Raw genomic sequence first — 13,351 nt, forward strand, 5'->3', positions numbered from 1 at the left:
TGACGAAGAAGATAGAGTGCAGGGCTTCGATGATGAGAAGAAATAAAGAAACAAAAAAATTCACTAAGTGTACTATACATGTGTATTTGGCATTTTTACAATAGGCAGCGCTTTTAAAGCCTACCCAAAACTTAATAAATATGCTACTCTTTAAAAGCGTTTCCTTTGGTATGAAAATTGTACCTATAGATATTAACATAAGGCTACGCTTTATAAGTGATTTTTATTATATCTTAGGCTACACTTTTTAAATGATGCCACACTTGTGTTTCTTATTCTCTTATAAAAGAGAACACGGAGAAATGCGTAGCCTATTCTATGAATAGGCTACGCTTTTCAAATGTAGCTTAAAAAAAGTGTGGCTGAATGGGTATTTTTCTTGTAGTGCTAACGTGGCAACTAACATGGGTTATGATGGCTTTCGAAGGCGTTATTGATGATAACTTTTCCACGAACGCTGCAAGCTTGCTCCCATTCCACGTTAGTAGTCACGTTAGTGAGACTAACGTGGCAGCTAAAGTGGCTCTTCTTTGCTTCCTTTGTCTTGAAATCAAATAAATAGGGTGCATCAAAGCTCTATTCCAAGTCATGAATCATGCATCATCCATTTTATCATTCAATTCATGCATAAATCTCATCAAATCATGTAAAGTTCACAATGTTTGCTTGAATCAAGATGTAAGTGTATTTTTACCCAAAACTTGCTTATTTACTAAGAAAATGCGTGAAACTACCTGATGAGCGGATAATTTATACACTTTTTGGCATTGTTTTTAGTATGTTTTTAGTATGATCTAGTTAGTTTTTAGTATATTTTTATTAGTTTTTAGTTAAAATTCACTTTTCTGGACTTTACTATGAGTTTGTGTGTTTTTCTGTGATTTCAGGTATTTTCTGGCTGAAATTGGGGGTTCTGAGCAAAAATCTGATTCTGAGACTGAAAAGGACTGCAGATGCTGTTGGATTCTGACCTCCCTGCACTCGAAGTGGATTTTCTGGAGTTATAGAAGCCCAATTGGCACGCTCTCAACGGCGTTGGAAAGTAGACATCCTGGGCTTTCCAGCAATATATGATAGTCCATACTTTGCCCAAGATTTGATGGCCCAAACCGGCGTGGCAATTCGGCCTCAATATTTCCAGCGTTTAACGCTGGAACTGGCATGAAACTTGGAGTTAAACGCCCAAACTGGCATGAAAGCTGGCGTTTAACTCCAGAAAAGGTCTCTACACGAAATTGCTTCATTGCTCAACCCAAGCACACACCAAGTGGGCCCGGAAGTGGATTTTTAAGTCATTTACTCATCTCTGTACACCCTAGGCTACTAGTTTACTATTAATAGGATCATTTGACATTGTATCTGTACCTCATGACACTTTACACGTTTTCTTTGTGTATCTTCCATGGCATGAGTCTCTAAACCCCATGGTTGGGGTGAGGAGCTCTGCTGTGTCTTGATGGATTAATGCAATTACTACTGTTTCTCATTCAATCATGCTTGCTTCCATTCTAAGATAATACTTGTTCTTAACCCGGATGAATGTGATGATCCGTGACAATCATCATCATTCTCAACTATGAACGCGTGCCTGACAACCACCTCCGTTCTACCTTAGATTAAGTAGTTATCTCTTGGATTCTTTAATCGGAATCTTCGTGGTATAAGCTAGAACTGATGGCGGCATTCAAGAGAATCCGGAAGGTCTAAACCTTGTCTGTAGTATTCTGAGTAGGATTCAATGATTGAATGACTGTGACGAGCTTCAAACTCCTGAAGGCGGGGCGTTAGTGACAGACGCAAAAGAATCACTGGATTCTATTCCGGCCTGATCGAGAACCGACAGATGATTAGCCATGCTGTGACAGAGCATAGGAACATTTTCACTGAGAGGATGGGAGGTAGCCATTGACAACGGTGAAACCCTACATACAGCTTGCCATGGAAGGAGCCTTGCGTGTTTGATGAAGAAGGCAGTAGGAAAGCAGAGATTCAGAAGATGGAGCACCTCCAAAACCTCAACCTCTTCTCCATTACTGCAAAACAAGTAATCATTTCATGTTCTTTTACTTTTCACAATCAATCCTGATAATTTCTGATATCCTGACTAAGATTTACAAGATAACCATAGCTTGCTTCAAGCCGACAATCTCCGTGGGATCGACCCTTGCTCACGCAAGGTATTACTTGGACGACCCAGTGCACTTGCTGGTTAGTTGTGCGGAGTTGCAAAAGTGTGATTGCAATTTCGTGCACCAAGTTTTTGGCGCCGTTGCCGGGGATTGTTCGAATTTGGACAACTGACGGCTTATCTTGTTGCTTAGATTAGGACTATTTTGTTTTGTTGGTTTAGAGTCTTTTAGTTGAGTCTAGTTTTATATTTTAAGTTTGGTGTCAATTGCATGCTTTTGTTTTTCTTCTAATTTTCGAATTTGCATGTTCTTAGTCCCTTTTTGATTCATAAAAATTCTAAGTTCGGTGTCCTCTTTGTGTTTTCCCTTAAAAAAAATTTTTCGAAAAAAATAGTGTTTGATTTTCTAAAAATTTTAAGTTTGGTGTCTTTTTGTGTTTTTCTCTTTCCTCTTTTCAAAAATCAAATCTTTTCATAAAATTTCTCAATCATATCTTTTAATTGCTGTTTTCAAAATCTTTTTAATTAACTAATTGATTCAGTTCTCAATTTGCTTTGATCTTATTTTCTTTTGATTTTCGAATTTTTATTTTTTCTTTTGTTTTATTTTATTTTTTTCGGTTAATTCAAAAAAAAAATAATAATAATAATAAAATAAATATATCTATTTGCAATCCATTATGGATATAAGTGGAATTGATCAGTCCAAAAGAACTCTGGGGTCATATGCTAACCCCATTACAGCTGCATATGGGAGTAGCATATGTACACCTCCCATCAAAGCAAGCAGCTTTGAGCTAAATCCTCAACTCATTATCATAGTGCAGCAAAATTGCCAGTATTCCGGTCTTCCACAGGAAGAGCCTACTGAGTTTCTGGCACAGTTCTTACAAATTGCTGACACAGTACATGATAAAGAGGTGGATCAGGATGTCTACAGACTATTACTGTTTCCATTTGCTGTAAAAGATCAAGCTAAAAGGTGGTTGAATAACCAACCTACAGCAAGCATAAAGACATGGAAACAGTTATCAGACAAATTCCTGAATCACTTTTACCCTCCAAAGAGGATGACACAGCTAAGGCTGGACATCCAAGGCTTTAAACAAGAGGATAATGAATCCCTTTATAATGCCTGGGAGAGGTATAGAGGTATGCTAAGAAAATGCCCCTCTGAGATGTTTTCAGAGTGGGTACAGTTAGACATCTTCTACTATAGGCTTACAGAAAAAGCTCAGATGTCTTTAGACCACTCAGCTGGTGGATCTATACACATGAGGAAGACAATTGAAGAAGCTCAAGAGCTTATAGACACTGTTGCTAGAAACCAATATTTGTACTCTAGCAATGAGTTCTCTCTAAAAGAGGAAGTCATGGCAGTAGTCACTGACCCTAATCCTCAAGAACAGATAATTGAGCTTAATCAACAATTGCTCCTGATGACAGAACAGTTAGCAGAATTTAAAGAGATGCTCTATGAAACTAAAGTTGCTAACAAGAGCATAGAACTACAGTTGAATCAAGCAAAACAGCAAATATCTAAACAGATAACAGAGGAATGTCAAGCAATTCAATTGAGGAATGGGAAGACACTGAATAACACTGCTCAAAAGAGCAAAAAGCCAAACAAGGAACAATTGACAGAGGATAACCAACCCACTGTTCAAAATCCCTCTGAGGACAGTTGGTGCACGAAATTGCAATCACACTTTTGCAATCCCGCACAACTAACCAGCAAGTGCACTGGGTCGTCCAAGTAATACCTTGCGTGAGCAAGGGTCGATCCCACGGAGATTGTCAGCTTGGAGCAAGCTATGGTTATCTTGTAAATCTTAGTCAGGATATCAAAAACTATCAGGATTGATTGTGAAAAGCTAAAGAACATGAAATGATTACTTGTTTTGCAGTAATGGAGAATAGGTTGAGGTTTGGAGATGCTCCATCTTCTGAATCTCTGCTTTCCTACTGTCTTCTTCTTCAAACACGCAAGTCTCCTTCCATGGCAAGCTGTATGTAGGGTTTCACCGTTGTCAATGGCTACCTCCCATCCTCTCAGTGAAAACGATTGCATATGCTCTGTCACAGCACGCGGAATTCATCTGTCGGTTCTCGGTCAGGCCGGAATAGAATCCAGTGATTCTTTTGCGTCTGTCACTAACGCCCCGCCTGCTAGGAGTTTGAAGCACGTCACAGTCATTCAATCATTGAATCCTACTCAGAATACCACAGACAAGGTTTAGACCTTCCAGACTCTCTTGAATGCCGCCATCAATTCTAGCTTATACCACGAAGATTCCGGTTAAAGAACCCAAGCGATAACTACTTAATCTAAGGTAGAACAGAGGTGGTTGTCAAGCACGCGTTCATAGTTGAGAATGATGATGATTGTCACGGATCATCACATTCATCCGGGTTAAGAACAAGTATTATCTTAGAATGGAAGCAAGCATGATTGAATGAGAAACAGTAGTAGTTGCATTAATCCATCAAGACACAGCAGAGCTCCTCACCCCCAACCATGGGGTTTAGAGACTCATGCCGTGGAAAGTACACAAAGAAAACGTGTAAAGTGTCATGAGGTGCAGATACAATCTCAAAAGATCCTATTAATAGTAAACTAGTAGCCTAGGGTGTACAGAAATGAGTAAATGACGTAAAAATTCACTTCTGGGTCCACTTGGTGTGTGCTTGGGCTGAGCATTGAAGATTTTATGTGTAGAGACGTTTTCTGGAGTTAAACGCCAGTTTTCATGCCAGTTTGGGCGTTTAACTCCAAGTTTTATGCCAGTTCCAGCGTTTAACGCTGGAAATTCTGAGGCTGATTTGCCATGCCGGTTTGGGCCATCAAATCTTGGGCAAAGTATGGACTATCATATATTGCTGGAAATCCCAAGATGTCTACTTTCCAACGCCGTTGAGAGCGCGCCAATTGGGCTTCTGTAGCTCCAGAAAATCCACTTCGAGTGCAGGGAGGTCAGAATCCAACAGCATCTGCAGTCCTTTTTGGTCTCGGAATCAGATTTTTGCTCAGGACCCTCAATTTCAGCCAGAAAATACCGGAAATCACAGAAAAACACACAAACTCATAGTAAAGTCCAGAAAAGTGAATTTTAGCTAAAAACTAATAAAAATATACTAAAAACTAACTAGATTATACTAAAAACATACTAAAAACAATGCCAAAAAGCATACAATTTATCCGCTCATCTCAACACCAAACTTAAATTGTTGCTTGTCCCCAAGCAACTAAAAATCAAAATAGGATAAAAAGAAGAGAATATACTATAGACTCCAAAATATCAAGGAAACATAGCTCCAATTAGATGAGTGGGACTAGTAGCTTTTTGCCTCCGAACAGTTTTGGCATCTCACTCTATCCCTTGAAGTTCAGAATGATTGGCATCTATAAGAACTCAGAACTCAGATAGTGTTATTGATTCTCTTAGTTGAGCATAATGATTCTTGAACACAGCTAGTGTATGAGTCTCGGCTGTGGCCCAAAGCACTCTGTCTTCCAGTATTACCACCGGATACATACATGCCACAGACACATAATTGGGTGAACCTTTTCAGATTGTGACCCAGCTTTGCTAGAGTCCCCAATTAGAGGTGTCCAGGGTTCTTAAGCACACTCTTTTTGCCTTGGATCACAACTTTATTTCTTTCTTTTTCTTTTTCTTTTCTTTTTCTCTTTTTTTTTCGAAATTTTATTATTATTATTTTTTTTGTATCCACTGTTTTTTCTTATTTCAAGAATCAGTCTAATGATTTTAGATCCTCAATAACAGTTCTCTTTTTCCTCATTCTTTCAAGAGCCAACAAATTTAACATTCTCAAAACAACAAATTCAAGAGACATATGCACTGTTCAAGCATTCATTCAGAAAGCAAAAAGTATTGTCACCACATCAAACTAATTCAACTAGTTTCAATGATAAATTTCGAAATCCCGTACTTCTTGTTCTTTTGTGATTAAAGCATTTTTCATTTAAGAGAGGTGATGGATTCATAGGACATTCATATCTTTAAGGCATAAAATATCAATTTTATTAATTATGAATTAAGAACAAGACTCAAAAATAGATATAAGACTAAAAAATAAAAATAGAAAACAAAACAAAAGAAAAAGAAAACGCAAAAACATAGGCTCCTAATGATAGAGATTTTCACAGAGTTAGGACTCAACAACCTTGATTTTGAGAAGTGGATGCTCCCTCAGCTTGAGAGGAGAGCTTTTGGCGTTTCAACTCTTGGAGTTCACGCCCCTGCTTCTCTTGTTCCTTCAGCAATTTACAGAGCATGCAGTTCTGATTCTGCTGTTCTTCCTTCAGTTGCTCCATAGTCTCTTGCAACTTGGTGATAGATGCTTCTAGGCTGGTCCAGTAGTCAATTCTTGGGAATTCAGGGAGGAATTCCTGCGCCCTCCTCTTGATAGAGTTGTCTTGCACTTGTCCTTCCATTGACTTCTTGGTGATTGGGTGTTCAATGGGTATGATCTCATCTACTCCCATCTTCACCCCAGCCTCTTTACAGAGCAAGGAGATCAGGCTTGGATAAGCCAATTTGGCTTCAGTGGAATTCTTATTTGCAATTGTGTAGATCTCACAAGCAATCACATGATGGACCTCCACTTCTTTTCCAAGTATAATGCAATGAATCATCACTGCTCTCTTGATGGTGACCTCAGATCGGTTGCTAGTGGGCAATATGGAACGCCCAATAAAGTCTAGCCAACCTCTTGCAATTGGTTTGAGTTCTCCCCTCTTGAGTTGGTTTGGGACACCCTTTGAATTGGTTATCCACTTAGTCCCAGGGAGGCATATGTCCTCTAGAACTTGATCCAACCCTTTATCTACTCTCACGATCCTCCTATTGAAGGAATCAAGATCATCTTGCACTTGAGGTAGTTTGAAGATTTCTCTTATTTTGTCCAGATGGAAGTACATAACTTTCCCTCTGACCATGGTTCTGTAGGTATGGTAAGCAGTTCCAGTCATTCTTTGCTTATCTGTTAGCCACAGATTAGAGTAGAATTCCTGAACCATGTTCCTTCCAACCTTTATTTCAGGATTGGTCAGAACTTCCCATCCTCTGTTTCGAATTTGCTCTTGGATCCCCGGATATTCATCTTCTTTCAGATCAAATTTAACTTCCGGGATCACTGACCTCAGACCCATTATTTTGTGATAATGGTCTTCATGTTCTTTGGTTAAGAACTTCTCTTGATTCCAAAGATTCTTTGGATTATTCTCTTTCTTTCCTCTTAAATTGGTTTGTTTTCCTTTAGGAGCCATGATCTTGATGAATCTTGGCTTAGTGATCACGAAAAAGCACACCAAACTTAGAGGTTTGCTTGTCCTCAAGCAAAACGAAAAGAAAGAAGAGAAGAGAGAGAGAGAGGAAGAGGAAATTCGAATGGTGTGGAGAATGAGGGGTGGCAAACGTTTATTTATAGAGTGGGGGGAGAGATTTTCGAAAAAAAGAAAAATTTGAAAGGAGATTTGAGGAGATATGGAAAGAAATTGAAAGAAGGGTGAGTTTTTGAACAAAATTTGGGAATGATTTGAAGAATGATTTTAAATTTTTGAAAATTTGAAAGTGAATGATGAGAGATTGAAATGTATTTTTGTGAAAAAAATGGGTGAGAAAAGGAAAGTTTGAAAAAATCTGATTTAAAAACAAAATTGTGGTCCCCCACCTTTCTGGCGTTAAACGCCCAGAATGGCACTCATTCTGGCGTTTAACGCCCAATTGGCACCCCTTTTGGGCGTTTAACGCCCAGCCAGGTGCCTTGGCTGGCGTTAAACGCCAGAAATCCTTTAGCACTGGGCGTTTTTCTGAACGCCCAGGATGCTGCACACCTGGCGTTAAACGCCCAGAATGGTGCCCATTCCTGGCGTTAAATGCCCAGAATGGTACCCATTCCTGGCGTTAAACGCCCAGAATGGTACCCATTCTGGCGTTTAACGCCCAAAATGCCCCTTACTGGCGTTTTTTCGCCAGTAAGCTCTTTTTCTCTGCTTTTTGAGCTGAATCCTTCTGTAACTCTGTGAATTCCTTCATTTTTGATACTTGCCTCTGTAAGAACAAATCATACAACCTACTAATGAATGGGTTGCCTCCCAGCAAGCGCTTCTTTACTGTCTTTAGCTGGACCTTCACTGAGAATCACTCAAGTCTCAGTTTTGAGCATTCCTGCTCAAAGTTTCCTTCAAGATAATGCTTGATTCTCTGTCCATTAACAATGAACCTTTTGTCAGAATCAGTATCCTGAAGCTCAACATATCCGTATGGTGACACTCCTGTAATCACATACGGACCCCTCCACCGGGATTTGAGTTTTCCTGGAAACAGTCTGAGCCTAGAGTTGAAGAGCAGAACTTTTTGTCCTGGCTCAAAGACTCTGGTTGACAACTTCTTGTCATGCCATTTCTTTGCCTTTTCCTTATAAATTTTTGCATTTTCAAAGGCATTGAGTCTGAACTCCTCTAGCTCATTTAGCTGGAGCAATCTTTTTTCACCAGCTAACTATGCATCCATGTTTAGGAATCTGGTTGCCCAGTAGGCCTTATGTTCCAGTTCCACAGGCAAATGACAGGCCTTCCCATACACCAGTTGGTATGGAGAGGTTCCTATAGGAGTCTTGAATGCTGTTCTGTATGCCCACAGAGCATCATCCAAGCTCTTTGCCCAATCCTTTCTTCGGGCTATCACAGTCCATTCCAGGATTCTCTTTAGTTCTCTGTTAGAGACTTCAGCTTGCCCATTTGTCTGTGGATGGTACGGAGTTGCCACTTTGTGGCTAATTCCATATCTAACAATAGCAGAGTATAGCTGTTTGTTGCAGAAATGAGTGCCCCCGTCACTGATTAGCACTCTGGGAACACCAAATCTGCTGAAGATGTGTTTCTGGAGGAATTTCAGCACAGTTTTGGTATCATTAGTGGGTGTAGCAATTGCTTCTACCCACTTAGATACATAGTCCACTGCCACCAGAGTGTAAGTGTTTGAGTATGATGGTGGGAATGGCCCCATGAAGTCAATTCCCCATACATCAAACAATTCTATCTCTAATATCCCTTGTTGAGGCATGGCATATCCATGAGGCAGGTTACCAGCTCTTTGGCAACTGTCACAGTTACGCACAAACTCTCGGGAATCTTTATAGAGAGTAGGCCAGTAGAAGCCACATTGGAGGACTTTAGTGGCTGTTCGCTCACCTCCAAAATGTCCTCCATATTGTGATCCATGGCAGTGCCATAGGATCCTTTGTGCTTCTTCTCTGGGTACACATCTGCGGATCACTCCGTCAGCACATCTCTTAAAGAGATATGGTTCATCCCAGAGGTAGTACTTGGCATCTGAAATTAATTTCTTTCTTTGCACGTAGCTGTACTCCTTGGGAATGAACCTCACAGCTTTATAATTTGCAATATCTGCAAACCATGGAGCTTCCTGAATGGCAAAGAGTTACTCATCTGGGAAAGTCTCAGAAATCTCAGTAGAAGGGAGGGACGCCCCAGCTACTGGTTCTATTCGGGACAGATGATCAGCTACTTGGTTCTCTGTCCCTTTTCTGTCTCTTATTTCTATATCAAACTCTTGTAGAAGCAACACCCATCTTATAAGCCTGGGTTTTGAATCCTGCTTTGTGAGTAAGTATTTAAGAGCAGCATGGTCAGTGTACACAACCACTTTGGACCCCACTAGATAGGATCTAAACTTGTCAATGGTATAGACCACTGCAAGTAACTCTTTTTCTGTGGTTGTGTAGTTCTTCTGTGCGTCATTTAGAACACGGCTGGCATAGTAAATGACGTGCAGAAGCTTGTTATGCCTCTGTCCCAACACTGCACCAATTGCATGGTCACTGGCATCACATATTAGTTCAAATGGTAATGTCCAATCTGGTGCAGAGATGACTGGTGCTGTGATCAGCTTAGCTTTTAGGGTCTCAAATGCTTGCAGACACTGTGTGTCAAACACAAATGGTGTGTCTGTAGCTAACAGGTTACTCAGAGGTTTTGCAATTTTCGAAAAATCCTTTATAAACCTTCTGTAGAATCCTGCATGCCCCAGAAAACTTCTGATTGCCTTAACATTGGCAGGTGGTGGTAATTTTTCAATTACCTCTACCTTTGCCTTATCCACCTCTATTCCCCTGCTTGAAATTTTGTGCCCAAGGACAATCCCTTCAGTCACCATAAAGTGACATTTCTCCCAGTTTAAAACCAGGTTAGTCTCTTGGCACCTTTTCAGGACAATGGCTAGGTGATTAAGACAGGAGCTGAATGAGTCTCCATATACTGAGAAGTCATCCATGAAGACTTCCAGAAATTTCTCTACCATATCTGAGAAGATAGAGAGCATGCACCTCTGAAAGGTTGCAGGTGCATTGCACAGACCAAAAGGCATCCTCCTGTAGGCAAACACGCCAGAAGGGCAAGTGAATGCTGTTTTCTCTTGGTCCTGAGGATCTACTGCAATTTGGTTGTAGCCTGAATAGCCATCCAAAAAGCAGTAATAATCATGGCCAGCTAGTCTTTCTAGCATTTGTTCTATGAATGGTAAAGGGAAATGATCCTTTCTGTTGGCTGTATTGAGCCTTCTATAATCAATACACATGCGCCACCCTGTGACTGTCCTAGTAGGAACCAGTTCATTTTTTTCATTATGAACCACTGTCATGCCTCCCTTTTTGGGAACAACTTGGACAGGGCTCACCTAGGGGCTATCAGAAATAGGATAAATAATCCCAGCCTCTAGTAATTTAGTGACTTCTTTCTGCACCACCTCCTTCATGGCAGGATTTAGCCTCCTCTGTGGTTGGACCACTGGTTTGGCATTATCCTCCAATAGGATCTTGTGCATGCATCTAGCTGGGCTAATACCCTTAAGATCACTTATGGACCACCCAAGAGCTGTCTTGTGTGTCCTTAGCACTTGAATCAGTGCTTCCTCTTCCTGTGAATTTAAAGCAGAGCTTATAATCACTGGAAAAGTGTCACCCTCTCCCAGAAATGCATATTTTAGGGATGGTGGTAGTGGTTTGAGTTCAGGCTTGGGAGGCTTATCCTCCTCCTGAGGAATTTTCGAAAATTCCTTTGCCTCCTCTAGTTCTTCTTGATCAGGTTGAGCATCTTTGAAGATGTCCTCAAGCTCTGATTCTAGGCTTTCAGCCATATTGATCTCTTCTACCAGAGAGTCAATAATGTCAGCGCCCATGCAGTCATTTGGTGTGTCTGGATGCTGCATAGCTTTTACAGCATTCAACTTGAACTCATCCTCATTGACTCTCAAGGTTACTTCCCCTTTTTGTACATCAATGAGAGTTCGTCCAGTTGCTAGGAAAGGTCTTCCTAGAATGAGGGTTGCACTCTTGTGCTCCTCCATTTCCAGCACTACAAAGTCAGTGGGAAAGGCGAATGGCCCAACCTTGACAATCATGTCCTCAATTATGCCTGATGGGTATTTAATGGAGCCATCAGCAAGTTGGAGGCATATCCGGGTTGGTTTGACTTCTCCAGTCAACCCAAGCTTTCTGATAGTGGATGCAGGTATTAGATTGATGCTTGCTCCAAGATCACATAGAGCTGTCTTGGTGCAAGCACCTTCTAATGTGCATGGTATCATAAAGCTCCCTGGATCTTGAAGCTTTTCTGGTAAGCTCTTTAATATGACTGCACTGCATTCTTCAGTGAGAAACACTTTTTCAGTTTCTCTCCAATCCTTCTTATGACTTAAGATTTCTTTCATGAATTTAGCATAAGAAGGTATTTGCTCAAGTGCCTCTGCAAACGGAATCTTTATTTCAAGAGTCCTTAGATAGTCTGCAAAGCCGGCAAATTGCTTATCCTATTCCGCTTGGCGGAGTTTTTGAGGATAAGGCATCTTGGCTTTATATTCTTCAACCTTAGATGCTGCAGGTTTATTCCTTACAGAAGTGGTTGAAGAAGCCTTGTTAGAGGGATTACTGTCAGCACTTTCAGGTGTCTGATTCTCCCCAGGCGTCTGAACGCCAGGATTGGGTGGAAATTGGGCGTTTAACGCCAACTTTTCCCCCTTTTCTGGCGTTTGAACGCCAGAACTGGGCAAGGAATGGGCGTTTAACGCCAGCTTTCCTTCCCTTTCTGGCGTCTGAACGCCAATGACATTCCTCTCTGGGCTCTTACTGTCCTCAGAGGGATTTTGAACAGTAGTTTGGTTATCCTCTGTCAATTGTTCCTTGTTTGGCTTTTTACTCTTTTGAGCAGTGTTATTCAGGGTCTTCCCACTCCTCAATTGAACTGCTTGACATTCCTCTGTTATCTGTTTAGATATTTGCTGTTTTGCTTGATTTAACTGCAGTTCTATGCTCTTGTTAGCAACTTTAGTTTCATGGAGCATCTCTTTAAAGTCTGCTAACTGTTCTGTCATCAGGAGCAATTGTTGATTAAGCTCAATTATTTGTTCTTTAGGACTAGGGTCAGTGACTACTGCCATGGCTTCCTCTTTTGGAGAGAACTCATTGCTAGAGTACAAATATTGGTTTCTAGCAACAATGTCTATAAGCTCTTGAGCTTCTTCAATTGTCTTCCTCATGTGTATAGATCCACCAGCTGAGTGGTCTAAAGACATCTGAGCTTTTTCTGTAAGCCCATAGTAGAAAATGTCTAACTGTACCCACTCTGAAAACATTTCAGAGGGACATTTCCTTAGCATACCTCTATACCTCTCCCAGGCATTATAAAGGGATTCATTATCCTCTTGTTTAAAGCCTTGGATGTCCAGTCTTAACTGTGTCATCCTTTTTGGAGGGTAAAAATGATTCAGGAATTTGTCTGATAACTGTTTTCATGTCTTTATGCTTGCTGTAGGTTGGTTATTCAACCACCTTTTAGCTTGATTTTTACAGCAAATGAAACAGTAATAGTCTGTAGACATCCTGATCTACCTCTTTATCATGTACTGTGTCAGCAATTTGTAAAAACTGTGCCAGAAACTCAGTAGGTTCTTCCTGTGGAAGACCGGAATACTGGCAGTTTTGCTGCACTATGATAATGAGTTGAGGATTTAGTTCAAAGCTGCTTGCTTTGATGGGAGGTGTACAGATGCTACTCCCATATGCAGCTGTAATGGGGTTAGCATATGACCCCAGAGTCCTTTTGGACTGATTAATCCCACTTAGGTCCATAATGGACAAAAGGGAAATGATAATGATTGTAAGGGGATAAATTTTGTTTTT

This window comes from Arachis hypogaea, chromosome 2 (genome assembly GCF_003086295.3).
Source record: "Arachis hypogaea cultivar Tifrunner chromosome 2, arahy.Tifrunner.gnm2.J5K5, whole genome shotgun sequence".
Classification (NCBI taxonomy): Eukaryota; Viridiplantae; Streptophyta; class Magnoliopsida; order Fabales; family Fabaceae; genus Arachis; species Arachis hypogaea.